At 38.0% G+C, this 18,027-nt stretch overlaps 1 protein-coding gene and 1 long non-coding RNA gene across 11 annotated transcripts in view; one reads left to right on the top strand and one right to left on the bottom strand.

The window, feature by feature from the left end:
• The window catches only part of LOC134664935 (uncharacterized), a 91,745-nt gene extending 74,857 nt beyond the window's left edge, over positions 1-16,888 (bottom strand). Inside the window, exon 1 of the long non-coding RNA XR_010098327.1 lies at positions 16,720-16,888. This is a non-coding gene — a long non-coding RNA (uncharacterized LOC134664935). The remainder of the gene's footprint in view (positions 1-16,719) is intronic.
• The window catches only part of LOC134664917 (disintegrin and metalloproteinase domain-containing protein 11), a 733,539-nt gene that overhangs the window by 89,864 nt on the left and 625,648 nt on the right, over positions 1-18,027 (top strand). The window lies entirely within an intron of this gene.

Raw genomic sequence — 18,027 nt, 5'->3', positions numbered from 1 at the left:
CATAATTAATACAAAGAACAGAAGTAAAAAACATGCAGCGGAAACACAAGAAAAAACATTAAATCTCAATACCTGCCTAGTTTTCTTTACAAAAAGTATTGATATCCCATCAAAAACATAAATGTAAAAAAGGAGAGCCAAGTTCAATACAAAAATTATGCTTGGCTGTGGGGTTCGCCGCAAAAAGAATGGAGATTTAAATGAGTGCCAAGTTCTATGCAAAATCCAAATATGTATTTATAGGAACAAAATAACATTATAAACAAGTATTAAACTCTATTTCTTTGCTTTATTGGATACCTATAACAATTGCTGTTATTTAAAAAAAATGTGAGATCTTAAAGTAGGTTAGATTTGGCTTGGCCAGTTTTTATCAGAATTACAAAATATATATGTTGAATAACTTTATAAAATGATTGATGTAATGAAAACTGGCCAAGTCAAATCTAACCTACTTTAAGATCTCACATTTTTTTTAAATAACAGCAATTGTTATAGGTATCCAATAAAGCAAAGAAATAGAGTTTAATACTTGTTTATAATGTTATTTTGTTCCTATAAATGCATATTTGGATTTTGCATAGAACTTGGCACTCATTTAAATCTCCATTCTTTTTGCGGCGAACCCCACAGCCAAGCATAATTTTTGTATTGAACTTGGCTCTCCTTTTTTACATTTATGTTTTTGATGGGATTTTATATTACAATGAAATCCACCAGAACAAAAACATTGTGTCGAAAACATAGCTGTAACTGGAAAGTATTATGAAACCGATAAAAATAACTGTAACATTCCAACGGACAACTTTAAAAACAATGATGCTTTATAGTGATGGACTAGTGTCACTACGCGCCACGTTTGATTGTGAGGACAGGCCGCGTAGCCAAGATGCCGATCGCTTACGCTTCGTAGCGATCGAAACGCAACTGTCACTGTCGCACTTATATGGAAGAGTGATAGAGAGACATAATGCTTTTCGTTGTCGAAGCGATAGCGATTGTAACCTTGGCTAGGCCGGCAGTTCTCTTTTTGACTCGTTAAATACAACTTAACTGTAAGATCCTATTATGTAATTTATGTTCATGACTATGCAACAAATGAAATATGAAATAATTAACCTTGTATCGGTGCATGGTATCGTTACCAAAAAAAATCTAAAATATTTGCGATTGTACTGCAGTTCCTATTGAATTTGAATTTCATGGTATTCAACGAAGCAGATCACTTTTATATCTTCTCGTACATAAAAATATTAAATGCTTTTACAGATTTCATAAGGGTCACGTTTTATATACTCTTTTTTCACAAATATACTTACCTGAGTTGTTATCTTGTGCAACACAAGTAGACAAAAGTGGGGGTAAAAGTGCTTCTTTTGAAAACATCATATGAAACAGGTGTGCATAAAAAATAATAACCGTGGTTGAAGTACTCTACAATTCACCCCTCAACAGTCTCAATACAGGTAACTGCAATATCCCATAGGCATAAAATCTCAGCTTGGAAAAAAGCATGGCCACCCTCAAAATGACCTTTATGAGCTCGTAAAATTAACGAGGGCATTCCGCAGAACCCATCGAGATGTTTACGGTGCTCCGTGAGCCTTGAGAAATCAATTTCAGGACTTATGGGGTATTGTTGTGAAAATGAAAAACCGGCCAAATGCGAGTTGGGCTCGCGCATGAAGGGTTCCGTACCATTACGCAAAAAATGAAAAAAAAAATCACGTTTGTTGTATGAGAGCCCCACTTAAATATTTACCTATTATATTCTGTATTTAGTATTTGTTGTTATAGCGGCAACAGAAATACATCATCTCATCATCTGTGAAAGTTTCATCTGCCTAGCAATCACGGTTCATGAGATGCAGCCTGGTGACAGACAGACAGACAGACAGACAGCGGAGTCTTAGTAATACGGTCCTGTTTTACCTTTTGAGTACGGAATCCTAAAAACCATGAAGTGGATGGGTATTATACACTTATACAGTATATATACACCGTGGCCTCGAGTAATTCGACAGATTTTGGAAGTCGTGGGCAGAAACTAGGTTTTAACTCCCGACGCGAAAAAGAGGGGTGTTATATGTTTGACAGCAATGTCCGTCTGTAGCATAACAGCTCTCTAACGGATGGACCGATCTGGATGCGGTATTTTTTACGTGAAAACAAGTTTTCTTGCAGTGTGGTTCTTAGCTATGCTGGATAGAAATCGACCCAGCAGTTTGAAGAGTATCAGTTGTTTTCCAAGATAACTTCGGTATTTTTGGTATAAAGTAGACGTAGAGGGTTTTTATTTTTATTATTTGATAGTTATTACTTATTACATAAATCCGCATGAAGTAAAACCTCCATAGTTTACCTTTTCTTCGTAATTCTGAACATCAGTGTAAGGGCTTCATTGTCGCTTCGCTTAAATCGATTGTATGTTAAATCAAGTACAGGTAGGTATGTGTAAATTAGCTCATAGTTCACAGATCACTTAACTATTAAATGGAGCATATAAGACAGCTCGAATGCTTAATTAGTATCGGTGTACATCTGAGTGGACGCTTGAGTGAGGCGTGCAGTGCCTGTGTGTAAGTACCTATGTAAGTAGCTAAGTACTCGTGTAATTTACAAATGTAACTAAACTTGAGTTTTAAAGGCGAACATCGCGCTTTATTTATTTGAACGTAAGAACCTAATCCTTATCCATATTTATATCAATTAAAGATTACGATGCATTTTAACAGACTTTAAAAAAGGTAGAAGTTCTTAATCTGTTTGAATCTTTTATTACACTTTATAAAAGATTTTTTTGTTTAATAGGGTATTTTTTTAGTTAGTCCCATTGTCATCAAGTCAGGGTCTGATGATGATATAAAAAAACGTTTCAACTTTCATCGCCTCCTTAAAGTCCTAAAAAATGTATACATATAAGAAAAGATGATGTCATAGGGTGGTTAATTTTGCCATATACCTAATATCTACTAAGTGTGCCCTATAAAGGGTAAAGGGCTCTTGTGATAGGTAAATGTCTCTAAAATGGCGAAGTAGCTATGCGATTGTATAGTATATATTTTTTAAATTCAATATGTGTATCCGCCTATGTGCGGTGTAAATTTTCAATTGTAAGTAATCTGTGACGGAGGTACACGAATCAGTACAAACAATAAAGTGGTACCCAGGAAGCGTACCTCGCTTCCGTTCTGCGTGGCTTTATTGGTTCCCATTGTATTTATGTATGTAGGTGTGTTCAATTGTTTTTCAGTGTTTGTGTTCGCCGGAATACGATGTATTCGGAAATGTTGTGTCTTTTGGTGTAGTTGGCATCAAAAATAACAGATCAGACTAAGTTATCATTATCAAACTGCTTATTAAACAAACATATATAGAGAGTTCTATGCAGAATAGTTACACTGGAACAAATACTTTTTACTTTGGCTAAAACGTGTACAAACAATACACAAACAAACAACAATTACTAACACAAATTGTTCAATATACAAACTAAATTTTTCGTTAGCTTCCTCTTTTAACTCTCTTACGGCTCGATTCGGGAAATGAATTAGTGACTCACTAGATATGAAATAGTAAAGATATGTGACGTTCCACTGCAAAAGGTACCTTATGGCGGCTGGTGCTTACGTCGCAAAGCGCCGCAATAATATTGGAGCGGCGTTAATAATAGCGTAAGCGCCAACCTCCATAAGGTACCTTTACCCGTGGGACGTCACATATCTTTACTATATCGTATCTAGTTAATCTCTAATTCACTTCCTGAATCGCGCCGTTAAACTAAAAATATCAGCTATTATAAATTATTTCCAATTCGCTATACTTCCAGTCCGTAAAATGACTGCAGTATAAGGTACTAGCGACCCGCCCCGACTGCGCACAGGTTATACAAAACAATAACAAATTATACATTTAAGCCTTTCTCAAGAATCACTCTACGGTGGAAACCGCATGAAAATCCGTTCAGTAGGTAAAATACATGTTGTACAAACAGCAACACGCTTATCTGTCTATCGGTGGACCTTATGCCTTTTGCAATAAGGTCCACCGATGGATAGTTAACAGTGTGGACTATGGTAACTATCCGATATGAAAAATTCCCGTACAGTCGCCATCAGATATATCGGAGCGGCCAAGGTGTTCACAATATCTGAACGCGCACTCTAACGCCTTGACAATAAAGGCGTGCTCAGATATTTGTGAGCACCTTGGCCGCTCCTATATATCTGATGGCGACTTACCACAAGGTGCACACTGCGGCACCTGGAGAATTCATTATTCATTACAACGTCCAATCCACTATCCGCTGGGACAGAACAGGACTACCGCATTTGGATTTTAAAGGAGAGAGCACACTTGAAACGAGATATTAATAATGTAGTTTATTCAATAACAAAACTTATACAAACTATTATTAAAATTAAGTATAAACTAAATAAATTAAAACTAAAACTAATAAAATAGATAAATAAAAATTACCCACCTACCTTAGGTCCCCCAGATCTGTCCCCTGCGGAAGGGTGCCCATAAGGCTGGCTACATTCCCACGCTGAATAGCTATGCCTATTCTTTGGCCTAGGAATGAGCCAGCCCTAGGGTCACCCGTGGTTTCCAATAGTCTTTTTTTTAGGCCCTAATATTAATATAATTTTATATGTAATAACTTTAAATGAGCACTTCTTGTTTATTTATTTATATATACATATTTCGGGGATATCGGGAAATGGCTCTAATGGTTTATGTAGATGAAATTTGGTATATATGGAGGTTTTCGGGGCGATAAATCGATCTAGCTAGGTCTTATCTCTGGGAAAACGCGCATTTTTGAGTTTTTAGATGTTTTCTGAGCAAAACTCGGTCTCCCAGATATTAACTTTTATATAGGACATTCTTTACACAAATTGACTAAACCTTACAGTAAAGTCAAGAAGGCTCCTGGGAGTAATTTTATAGGAAAACTACAATTCGGCATTAGCCCCCTTTTAACCCTTTAACCATTTGACATTCCTTTCTAGTCATTCGATTTCGAACCGTAATTCTTATAGTAGAGATGCGTTTTTGTTTTAAGTATGGTGGCAAGTATGTTGCCGCTACGGACTAAAGGGTTACAACATTTGACAAAGCCCACACCCTATGTAAAAAATCTACAATCAGACATTATAAGCCTGTGACTTTACAAAACCTACAGTGTGAAATCACATTAATATGCAGCTTTGGGACGCATTAAGCACTCGTCGCGGCCATTTTTAAAACCCCGCATTAACGTTCATTAGCCTCGGAGTTGGCAAGTCGGCTACATATCTACATCAAGTATTCATTTCTTGAAAGTCTATTGAGGGCAATTCAAACTTACATTGTGACATCAAAATGATATCTTAATATTTTGTTCGCATTCGCCCCAGCACCTAAGTAAGTAGATAATAGGTAAATGCGTAAGAGCAGCTACTTTAACAGTTATTCCGAACCTATTTTACCGCTAAACGAATATCTAATAAACTGTTCAGTAGGATCAAAACTATCTGCTCCTAATCATAAAAATACATTTCCAGCATCTCTGGATGATGCCTCGTAAAGAGGTAAAGTACCTGTCGAGTTTTGTACTTTTAGTGGAGGTTTGTTTTATTTATTTGCGTATTTATTTTTGCGGTGGGAGGATGGGAATATTAATTGTATGTAGAAAATGTTGAATTTAATAGTCTTGATATACCTAATTAACTTTTCATTACTTCTGCGTTCTTGGTACTGTGGGCACGAATCCTTGAAACGTCATTAGGCGTGTTTGGCGACTAAAAGGTTAAAACACGTTAACTGTACAACTACGCTAAAAGGCGCCGAAGTACACTTCATCTACTATTCATTACTTGCGGTACTGTAACTTTGATTTTAGTAACTCCGTCGACACAGACTGACCAAAATTAGAGCTTACTGCAACGGAATAAGGGCTATCGATGGTCAGAGATAAATCTCTTCTAGTGCTGTGTGCCACAAACCACGGGTCGTCTATAATTCATTCCTTGAGACTATGATTCTGCAATCAACGTGGACTTGTCGGGCAGGGAAGGTAAAACACAAAGGTAACGTTTATGTCTTAAGATAAACATAGGTACGTGTTTGAATTTTTTTGTGAATATAATTTAAATAGTAACATATAAAATACAATTAACTTTCGTTGTGTTGGTATTACAAAACTCGTTTAGTGATTGGTACCACTTTTTAATTTTCTCTTTTAATCCTGTTTTCTATTGTAGCTTTGACTTTAAAAATATTAATATATTTATTATAATTACTAATTGTAGCAATCAAAATATACAATAAAAACAGTTATGTAGAATTGACAGTATTTTAATTTAATGAAAACCGATATAAAAATTAAATTAAATAGCTTTTCTTTTCGTCCTTAAAGTACCTACTGGCGCACTCGGTAGGTTTTCAATTTCTTACAGTATAACTTACGACCAGAAGGGAGATAGAAGAACACAGATTTTAATTTTTCCCTCATTTTCTTTACATACTTCTTTCTTCTTTCCTTTACGTTCGATCTCATAATATTCCTGTTCATACCCAGATATATCAGCAGTATCAATTACTGCATCGGAAAGCACGCCCGTTTCATTACTCCCGCTAAAAACTTCCGGAAAGCCCGGCTACAAAACTTCCGTTGACAATATCTTTGAAAGCCTCCGCGATTGCAAAGTTTTCGGCTTTTTGGCTCTCTGTAGTTGTAATTAAGCTTCTAACAAGCCAAGGGCTGGATGTTTAAAGGGAGTTTCAATTCTACAACTAAGACGGCAGCTCGTTTGGAGTTCGTTTGCGATCGTCATACGGCTTTGTTAATAAGGATATATTCTCCGTTTTATGTAGTTTATGTAGTTGATGAAATAAACTTCTGAAACTTTAATCGAGAACTACTAAAACAGTAAATAATTAATATGAAACAAACAGTCTCACTAGCGTTATTGGGATAGGTGCCATGACCAGGTGGCCCAGAAGTTGTGGCGGTAGTCGCGAACGAAATACGCTGCTTCAATATGTGTCAGACACTGTAGAGTGTAGGGCTTGATAATTTTCTGTTTATTTTGACATATATTTTAGTTTATAATTGACATGTTGCAGTGACTACTTAAAACAATGTAGGTAAATCAAAGTATTTAGTAAAATAATAGGATTTGATTCCTAGTTTCTTATGATTAGAAACACCTTACACGTGAAAAGTTATAAAAACGATGATACCTTTAAACTTAGTAGACTTATAAAATACTTCTTACAAAATATTTAATAGAAAAGGGAGCAATCAACAGAATCTAACACGCAATTAAATAGCACTTCTTAGAAATCCACGGTATGCAAACAAAATCTGAGAAGGAAGAGTAGTCGAGTTGAGAGGCAAGTTGTCAAAGAAGCTTGTTAACAAGTTTTATATGGCGACGCTCGGCGGATGAAGTGCGCCCGGCGTAGATCATTGAAATATACGGATGAGATAAAATATAAAAGTTTATCGGGTCAGATCGATGCATAATAGATAAAGTCAGTGAACACCCTAAACGCATTTTATAAATTAATTCATTAATAACGATCTGCCCCGCCTTCACACAGGTTACACAAACTTTAACAAATTATACACTTAAACCTTCGACAAGAATCGCTCTATTGATAGGTGAAAACCGCATGAAAATGCGTTCAGTAGTTTTCTAGCCTATCGCGAACATACATACACACAGACAGACGCGGCGGGGGACTTTGTTTTATAAGGTGTAGTAATTGTGAAGTTTACTCGTCCGATGATATTTAAATATTTTTTTAGGCTAAATTAGATATGTTGTTGGCAGATCATAAATGATCATTTCATGTAACGCTATTTTATTTTAGAATTAATGATTTCATGAAATAATTGCCAAATCATCATGAAATGATCAGTTCTAACATCCGGCCACTGGATAGGGATCTGGTTCTAATCGTTTTATTTCATGAGTAACTATTGCGCAAACCAATGACAGTATTTTGTGAATTTTAAAGCGTAGGTATGCCAACAAATGGCATGACATTTAGATCATTTTAACCTAAAACCAGCAGGTTTTCTTAATTACAATACTTAACCTTTTTCTAATCAACATTCAGCCGCGACCGATTAGACAGTTTAATTTATCCCTTTGATTTATCTGTTTCGTTTTTAGTTAACTACAGTAATCAATCGTACAGAGACAGGCCAACTCGCGATTGTCTTGGCAACTTTTACAGCACTTTGTAGACTTCTAGACGGGAGGTAAGAGTGGTCGTTGTCGTTTGTTTTCAGCCACAGACAAGACATCCACCAGACTGAGCATAGTCGCGCTACCCCCTCTGCCACGTATACGATAATTTTACTCCTCGTTCGAGTCGAAAGTGTCTTTGAGTGACGTCCGTGTCTTTGAACGGACCAATCACGGCACGGAACTTTGCTCACCTAGTCCCGCGCACCCCCGCATTTTTGGCATCATCGGTTGCATGAAATAATTGGTCTAAACTCGGTCTAGAGGATTCCTAGTCTATGGTTTTCAGCTCTTGCTATTTATTCCGTAGAAGAATTGCACCAAAAATATTTTACATATTTTTAATAACTTAAATGTTCACAGAAAAAAAAATTAAACAAGTTATATGTACCTTGGACTAAGATAATGTCACTAACGGTTCGAGGATGTTAAATTCTCAAAATTCAAGATTGAAAGTTTTGTGACAAAAACGAGAATTTGAAATAGAGGAATATTGTGAAAGTAAATTATGTAGTAAGTACATTTACTGCCATCATTTGACACAACACAAATGATTAACACTTTTAGAACGCCATTTGACTTTGGTCCTATTTTTTCTACTGAATTGTGTTAAATTTGTTAAACGTCAAAAAGTATCTGCATCTACTCGAGAGTAGGCCAAAGGTAGCTGAGTAGGCAGATTCATTTTGGGTTGCCGTAAGAATCAAACAGGCGTTTTGTATAAAACGGAATGCCCGTTGCAAACTGTGCAAACGAAAATACGCGTCTCACAACTAAAAAAAATACGCCTCTGGCTTCACCATCATAGGCACCATCGCTCGATAAGATGGCACCATACCTTTGGCCAAGTAAATCTACTGACTACATACTTTACTTTGACAATATTCTTCTAGCCTATATTCGCTTTGATTGTATAAATGTATATCTAATCGTCATCTTCCTCATGTTATCCCGGCGGTTATAAAAGTATAATGTACATTTTATATTCGATTTTAAATTTTTTATTCAAAATACTATTTTCAACGCATAGCGTAACTAAAAACTTTTCACCTGAAATAGTTTTGACTTTGACGTTGGCCAATCCGATCCAGATATCAAATTTATAAAAAAATACCTCTTCAAATATTCAGCTATTTCCAATGTTAGTGAAAAATGTTGTGGCGCTGTAAACTATGAATAAAAAAAAGGTAAAATAGGATTCTAATTTTTTTTTTAAAGTTAGATGTTAAAAAAGAAGTTTACTATGTAGTTTTTAACGCATTCACCAACAGTAATATCTATAGCCGTACCAGAGGGCCTACAAAGCACGTTCGACATGTTGCCTCCCTTTCACACTTAAGTATTAATTTACAAGTGGAACAGAGAGGCAACACGTCGAATGTGATTCGCGGTAGGCTCTCAGCTACAGCGGTAGCTACCGTGAGTAGGCAGATTCATTTTGGGTTGCCGTAAGAATCAAACAGGCGTTTTGTATAAAACGGAATGCCTGTTGCAAACTGAGCAAACGAAAATACGCGTCTCACAACTAAAAAAAATACGCCTCTGGCTTCACTCTATACTTCGTTTTTTTTAGCATTAGAAATTAGGTAAACAATCTTGATGTGTCTTTTAATTGAAAAACACATTTTAAAAATAAGTTACGGCAAATATGTAACAATTATGAATCAAATACAATCATTTATATTCTTCTGCTTTCATAAGTAATAGTTTTATATTTTTATAAAGCGTTTTTCAATTAAAAAACATGTCAAGATCGCTTACCTTCTTGCAAGTTCTTTCTAATGCTAAAAAAAACGAACTATAATTATGTTATTAGCGTTTTCAAGGATCGATTGCTTTTACAAGTAATACTAAAAGCAATGTCACAGCACTCAGACTACACTTAGCCAAAATGCTCTTGTAGCGTAAACATGCTAGTATCATATTTACATATTAAAATATCAAAGAACACCCCGGTCCCAATTTATCGGTCGAATTGCCGCAGCTCTCTAAGGGCCTACTTATACTGTACTGAGCAAATAATTTGGTGGAAACATTTGGTATCGATGTAAACGTTTTAGATACTTCATATTCTCCACTCACATGATTGCTATTTTTCAGTGACCTCTATTATTTATTTATTTATTTATATGAGCCTAGAGTGTCCCACTGTTGGGCAAAGGCCTCCCTCCTCCCTTTCCACGCATCCCGGTTTTGACCCGTCTCCCACCAGTTCCTATCAAAGGCGTCAAGGTCATCTCGCCAACGCCGTCGAGGTTTGCCGCGACCCCGGGTTTGATGTGGGACCCAATTGGTTGCTGTTTTTGCCCACAAGTCATCCGGCATACGGCAAACGTGTCCCGCCCAGTCCCACTTCAGCTTGGCGGCTGTTTCAGCTACGTCGGCTATTTGAATTTTGGAGCGTAATACAGTATTTTTGATGCGATCGGTCAACTTCACGCCGAGAATACTACGCTCCATGGCGCGCTGACAAACCTTAAGGTTGGATTTCTGAGCTTTTGTCAAAGACCAAGTCTGAGCTCCGTAGGTCAGGATGGGAAGAATGCACATGTCCATGAGCCTTCGTTTTAAAGATATAGGGAAATCTCCCTTCATCTGCTCCTTCATGGACCAATAGCTCTTCCAGGCACTTCCGGTTCGTCTTGCGACCTCCTTGTCCTGTCGTGCCTGGAAAGAGACTATTTGGCCCAGGTAAATGTATTCTTGGACATATGACATTTCTTCTCCATCCACTACCACTGTTATTTTTCGGCTGTTAGTCATGAGCTTGGTCTTTGACATGTTCATCATTAATCCCACCTCAAGGCTTGCCCTACTTAAGTCTTGTAGCATGGCACCGAGCTCCGTAGCTGAAGAGGAAAACAAAACTATATCGTCAGCGAAACGGAGATTTGTTAATCGCCGTCCACCGACGTCAATACCTTTGTTCTCGCATGCAGCCGCCAGCTTCCTGAATATTTGCTCAAGGGTACTAGTGAACAGCTTCGGCGATAGCGGGTCACCTTGCTTGACGCCTTTCTTTATATCAAATGATGGTCCGGGAGACTGTAGTTTTATGCAGGCAGTACTTGAGGCATAGATATTGTGGATGAGCTGTATGTATGTAGATTCTATATCTTGTTCTTGCAGTGCGGTAAATATAGATGAATGACTTATGCTATCAAAAGCTTTGGAGAAATCTACAAAGGCTAAATAAAGGGGGATTTTGAATTCTATGTATTTTTCGATGATTTGGTTAATTGTTTGCAAGTGGTCCGTAGTAGAAAGACCAGGCCGAAACCCGGCCTGTTCGGGGGGTTGGTGACTGTCCAATTTTCCAGCAATGCGACGTTCTATTATTTTGATAAAGGTTTTATAAAGGTGTGAGATGAGGCTAATGGGTCTGTAGTTATTGATATCAGATTTATCACCTTTTTTGTGTAGTAGGATGATGTTGGAATGACAAAAAGTTTTTGGGGATTTACCGGATTTTAAAATAGAATTAAAGAAATTGGTGATATGAGGTAAAAGTGTTGGTTCCCCTATTTTAAGTGCTTCCGCCGAAATACCATCCTCGCCGGGGCTTTTACTGTACTTCATCTTCGCTAAAGCGAGATGAACTTCGTGCCCGGTAATGGGCGGGATAGATTCCGGACAGGAGTAGCTGGCTGCGGGTGGGCATGCAGGCACGGGGTTCAGGTCGGAGTACAACTGTCTGTAAAATTTTGTGCAAATATTTGTTATTTGATCCCGACTTCCTTGTTTTATCCCTCTATCGTCACGTAAACATGTTATCCAGGTTTTACCGTTTGATGTGCCTTGCTTGGCTATTCTAAGAGAGCGGTTCTTTTCTAAAGCTATTTGTATCAATCTATTGTTGTAATTTCTTATGTCTTTTCTAATACTCCGCTTTACTTGTCTATCTATTGCTCTATATTGTGCGCTGGTAATATTGGTTCTATGTGCTTCTCTTTCTTTTAACAGGTCTAAAGTATGGTTTGTTAGCTTCTTTTCTTTATGTCTCTGCTTTTGGATTTTTCTGCTTGCTGATGTAATACAGTTTTGTAGTTTCAAATATTCATATTCTACGTCGTTGCTTACAGTATCCAGTTCCAAAGCATTGAAAGCGTTATGTAATTCTAAATTAAACAGTTCTTTATTAACTAGCAGAGTAGTTTTATCTAGCCTTTTGATTTTACTTTTTATGTTTCTATGACGCTGGATTTTTAAATTTATTCTTACTTGAACTCGAACTGGTCTATGGTCTGAACTGTATTGTATTTTATTAATTACTGAAACATTATTAACAATTTGTTTACTCGAGGTAGAAGTTAAGACATAATCTATTTCATTCTTGGTTTCGCCATTAGGTGAAATCCAGGTCCACCTGCGGTGTGGTTTTTTGTAATAGAAAGAGTTACAGAGACTAAGGCTTTGACCAAAAGCAAATTGGATAAGCCTGGAACCACGTTCGTTTCGGCTTCCTAGCCCGTATGGCCCCATTACGTTGTCGTTATCCAATTCCTCTCTTATTCCGACTTTCGCGTTGAAGTCACCCAGCACTATATTCCAAGTACTGCGGTGTTCGTCACAGGCCCGGTTCAACAAATCGTAAAAACTCCTCTACTTCTTCGTCTGGGTGCGTGGATGTGGGGGCATATACTTGGATAATGGTGAGAGCTACCTTTTCAGTGATACGGAACTTAAGCACAGCAATCCGCTCGGAGTAGGCAATGAACTCTTGTATATTATCTTTCCAACGTTTAGCAACCATAAAGCCTACTCCGTGAAGACCGCCAGCTTCCCCGTAGTGGTAGAATATGTTATCCTCACGCTCGATTACATCTTCCCCTTCTCTCCTCACTTCAGCCAGACCGACGATGTCCCACGAGATGTTGCCCAGTGCGTGTTCTAACTCTATTAGTCTTTCTTCTGTTCTTAAAGTTCGTACATTATACGTGAGGATATTTAGTTTTTCATCAGTGTTCCTTTTAACGTTTGCCTTACTCGTATGACGGTTAAGAGAAATCGCCGCCTGGGGATTCTTAGCACCCCGATCTCCACTGTGATGCTGCCCACCGTCATCAACAGCACCGTCGCTGGAGCTGCCAGGCACTTGGGGCCGGTATTTGGGTTTTCGTTTCATGTTGGAGGGGTTTGGACGTTTAACTCACCACGCTCGTCCAGTGCGTGTTGGTGAGTAGACAGTAAGCCTGCTAACTCGGCTCGAGGGCGCCACCGTTGACATACTAGATGTTCATCCGCTGCCACCCTAAACTGATACCCTGTCTTAGCACCAGTAGACCAAACTAGGCCGCACATATGAAATGCGCCCTAATTTGGTAGAATACACTTAAAAGTGCACGACAGTTTAACGTCATATCGAGGACCTCTATTATTATGCGAAAATAAGGGTGACAGCTCGCAACTACAGTTGTATGAATCATGTGAGTGGATAATACTCTTTTAAGCCGACCACTGACTAACAGTCCGCCGGACGATATCGGCCGGTCAGTTGTTCGGAACTGTCAAATTTTTGTTCTAACTGACAGGCCGATATCGTCCGGCGGCCTGTTAGTCAGTGGTCGGCTTTAGGGTTCCGTGGTCAACTAGTTTTGCCATGTCCTTCTATCTGTCCGTCCGTGGTTTGGCTCCGTAATCGTTAGTGCTAGAAACATGCAATACCTCGCGGCCGATTTTTTTTATTACGCATACATCGAACTAATGTACTAGGCAACAATAATATATAGGCGGCATTAATAATAACGGTTGAAAAAACGCGCCAAAAGTATCTGCCACCCAGGACTACTTTTACAAATTTGAGATAATATCTAGGAGACCGAGCTTTGTTCGGAAAACTCAAAAGTTCCCAGAGATCTAGCTAGATTGATTTTTTGCCCCCAAAAACCCCCATACAGGGTGATTCAGGGGACGTGAGCAGGACCAACACTGCGCATTTCGTAAATTATAAGCAAGTGTTTCGTATCAGTATTAGTGAGGTTAACGTTAATTTTCAAGTCGTGTTGAAAAAAAAAAGTTATTAATTTATTTGCGACATGCGTGGTCACCCTACAATTAGAATACTAAACTACCGATATTCTGTGTCAAATTGAATGTCATCACGGTCTGGTTACTTTTGAAAACTCGTATCTCACTCAAGTTTGACAGTTTATTTTCTTCGTAATCATAATGCTGTCATTACGGTTAAAGAGGTTTTATGTTTATTAATTAGGTCTTGTAGGGTGACCATGATTGTAGAGAATTAAATTTGCCCTCGCCAAAAAGTTAAAAAATAGGAAAAAGTGTGGTTGTTTCACCTAAATATGACGGTGAATGATCAATTATCAGTTACCGAGTGTGCAGGATTAGGCCTGCTCACGTCTCGTGAATCACCCTGTATAGTAAATTTCATCGAATTTGACATCTATTAGACATATTTTAGACATCACCAAGATACGATAACGATATGTTTAAAATCTAACCTGTCAAATTTGACATTTGCGCGATTCTGGAGATATTCTTGAACGATTTCCACAGGATATGACTTAGAGATCTAATTCACATCTAATAGATATTGTACTCTATCTAACGTAAAAGTGACATTGGTTGCCAGAATTGCGCTACAAAAGAGAACTAGTTGATATCTAAACTATAACGTATCTAGAATGGATCTAGTACGTGTCGTCTCTTGTGAATATCTTGAAGTTCGAATACGGCAGTTTGTTAGAACCGTTTCCGAGAAGCCAGAAATGTACAGGGTGGTCCAAACTTCGAATTCCAAAATTTTTTTTAGATTCCTCACGTTGTGGGGAATAAACTCAGGATATATACCCCATGTATTGTTAGCCAATTCGAAGTTTTCGAGTTACGATTATTTAACTTTTGGAAATTCCGGGGTTCCCATACAGGGTGGCTAGAAATAACTGCATTCCCGTTGCCAGGGAGATTTTGGAAAATTATTCTGAGCAACTATTACTATGAGACCACCCACGAAATTTTATTGACATTTGGTTACAATACAGCTTCGTAGACAGCATGCCAATCGCTAACGCTCCGTAGCGCACGAACGCAACTGCCACTAACCCGGGGTCAACCGGTTAAACCTGGAGTTACCATGGTTACCAGTAAAATTTGACACTGGGTTAACGGTTTAACCGGTTAAGCCCGGGTTAGTGGGATGGTCCAAGTGGCGCTTATATGGAAGACTGATATAGAGACACAAAGCGATCGTCACCTTGGCTAGGCCGCCCGATCTCTGGTCCATGTCTAATAAAAATAGTTTGACTAGCCTATGTGTGATTATAGAATAGGTAAATGAGATTATCTAGGGACAACAAGAACCTACGTATAATCCTATGAACCTCTAATGATCATTAATGATCATCGAATTAATGATCCATTCCGATGTTTTGTAAACAATTCGGTATGCATCCTCATGGAGCCCGGCCAACGCATTATTATACAAATGTGATTCGCGGATACACATCTTAGATTGATGTACGACTTACACTCGAGGACAAAATAAAGTTAACTTCATAATATTATAAATTACTTTTTTACAAACGGAAATAGATTTGACATTCGACACCCGAGTCACGGCAGTATGGGTCGAATTTTCTCTAGTATATGAAATTTATTTTATTTATTTTATATGGATTCCGGCCGGGAAAGGCTTTTGGCGCCCTTTGGCCAATTCTAAGGTAGAACAATACGGTTCGTACCTCATGTCCCTGTAATTGTACGCACGCAGGACGCGCTGGTTCGATCTCCGCCCTGGGCACTGAAGGGTGGTCACTTTATTTTTCGTATATAAAATCTATTTCAAATTTATATTATAATATAGTAGTATTTTTACTTGAAATACCTATTAACCAAATGAAAATATTTCCATAAAAACATGATTTGATTTGTTTCCTAATAATACATATTTACGTCTCACGTGCAACATACATTCCACGGCTACGGAAGTAGATATGTGTTGATTTTAGTTTATCACACTTGCTCAAAACTTTGTCCAAGACCACAAGAGAGACAGGGCACACCAAAATGTCATCTTGCTGGAATTTCGTGGTGATGTGGATAAAACTATATGTATAGATTAAAACTGCAAGTTTAAAAAACAGTATCCATGTTTTGAATGTCAAAGCTTCGCATTTATTACTTATTCAAGATTGACCACTCCATCCTTTTATACAACATACGCTCCCATATTTTGCCATCGAGTGTATGTTCAAACATCCGCAATCCTCGTATAGGCTGACCCTTCTTAATATTTATTTTAGCCATAAAACACAATTTTTTTACGAGGACCCACTGTATTAGATACGAGTGATTTATATTTATTAAGCAAACAATGTACCTACCTATGGTTGTTTTATATCTTTCATATCTCTAATGTAAAGAAGCAGTGTTGGCCGAGTGGATATGACGTTTGACTTTCAATCCGGAGGTCGTGGGTTCAAATCCTGGCTCGTAACAATGAGTCTTTCGGAACTTATGTACGAAATATCATTTGATATTTACCACTAGCTTTTCGGTGAAGGAAAACATCGTGAGGAAACCTGCATACATCTGCGAAGAAATTCAAAGGTGTATGTGAAGTCCCCAATCCGCATTGGGCTAGCGTGGGGACTATAGCCCAAGCCCTCTCGCGCATGAGAGGAGGCCTGTGCTCAGCAGTGGGACGTATAGAGTCTGAAATGATATCTCTAATGTAACTTGTAAATTTATAGGTAGGTAGTGATACTATGTGACATGTGCAATAAAGAGTAGGTATTGTATTGTAGTGACAAACATCTTGTAATTAGAATGCAACTTCAGACATTATTGCGATTTCTGTCAATGCGCTATATGTAATGTGTTATTTCAGTATAAAAATGTATTTGATTTACAATATATCATTTGATATTTACCAGTCACTTTCGGTGAAGGAAAACATCGTGAGAAAACCGAATTAATCACAACAAGTGCTAGTTTCCCACCTGGGTTGGAATTTCAGATGGAAGTTGCCAATACGCCAATGCTTCGGAGTTGCCAAGCGGACCCCAGGCTCCCGTGAGCCGTGGCAACTCAAGGAAGATAATGATGAATGGCTTTTCTAAATAAATACGTAGTCACCTTAAATACGTTTCCAAAACACACGTCAAATATCCATTTGCCACAACAGCGTTTAAAGAACACTAAGCGCCGGCTTAGTCCATAACGTGTATACTTATAACGCGTTTGTCGGCAGTTGCGACAAACTGCGCGGACGTGGCGCGTGACTGAATCGAAAAAAATATCTCTGGCCACAGAGCAGTAGGGCTAAGATGGTCGCCTTTTTTTATCATCAGTCACCATGCATGTCACGTTCTAGCAAATATGAAAGTGCGAAAGTGACGCGTGACATGACAAGTGATAAAAATGCGACCATGATATCCGTGCTGGAAGATGGACAGAGGTTGCTTGGTAACATTTAAACCTTTCAACATACACTTATTTCGGGGTTTGAACATATTATGTGCAAACCCCGAAAGGTTTGAATGTTACCAAGCAAAACACCTTTGACACTGATAGATATAATATATCTTTGATTGAAGAAATGTCACTTTTAACACTGTATTGTACAATACAGTGTACCCCTGTGACTTCTTTTAAGCATTGTTCGAATCAAGTCGTATTAAATACGACATGATTATTACATAACAACAATATCATGAACATGTTTTAAAGTGGAGATTGCTTGAGTATGCTTATGCCGTTGGAATTACGAGTAAGGTTTGTAAAAAATGCGCGATTTCCACAAGCAATTCGGAAACTCTTT

Source organism: Cydia fagiglandana, chromosome 6 (assembly GCF_963556715.1).
Source record: "Cydia fagiglandana chromosome 6, ilCydFagi1.1, whole genome shotgun sequence".
Lineage (NCBI taxonomy): Eukaryota > Metazoa > Arthropoda > Insecta > Lepidoptera > Tortricidae > Cydia > Cydia fagiglandana.
The sequence above is the reverse complement of the archived record's forward strand: the minus strand, read 5'-3'. Positions and strand labels throughout refer to the sequence as shown.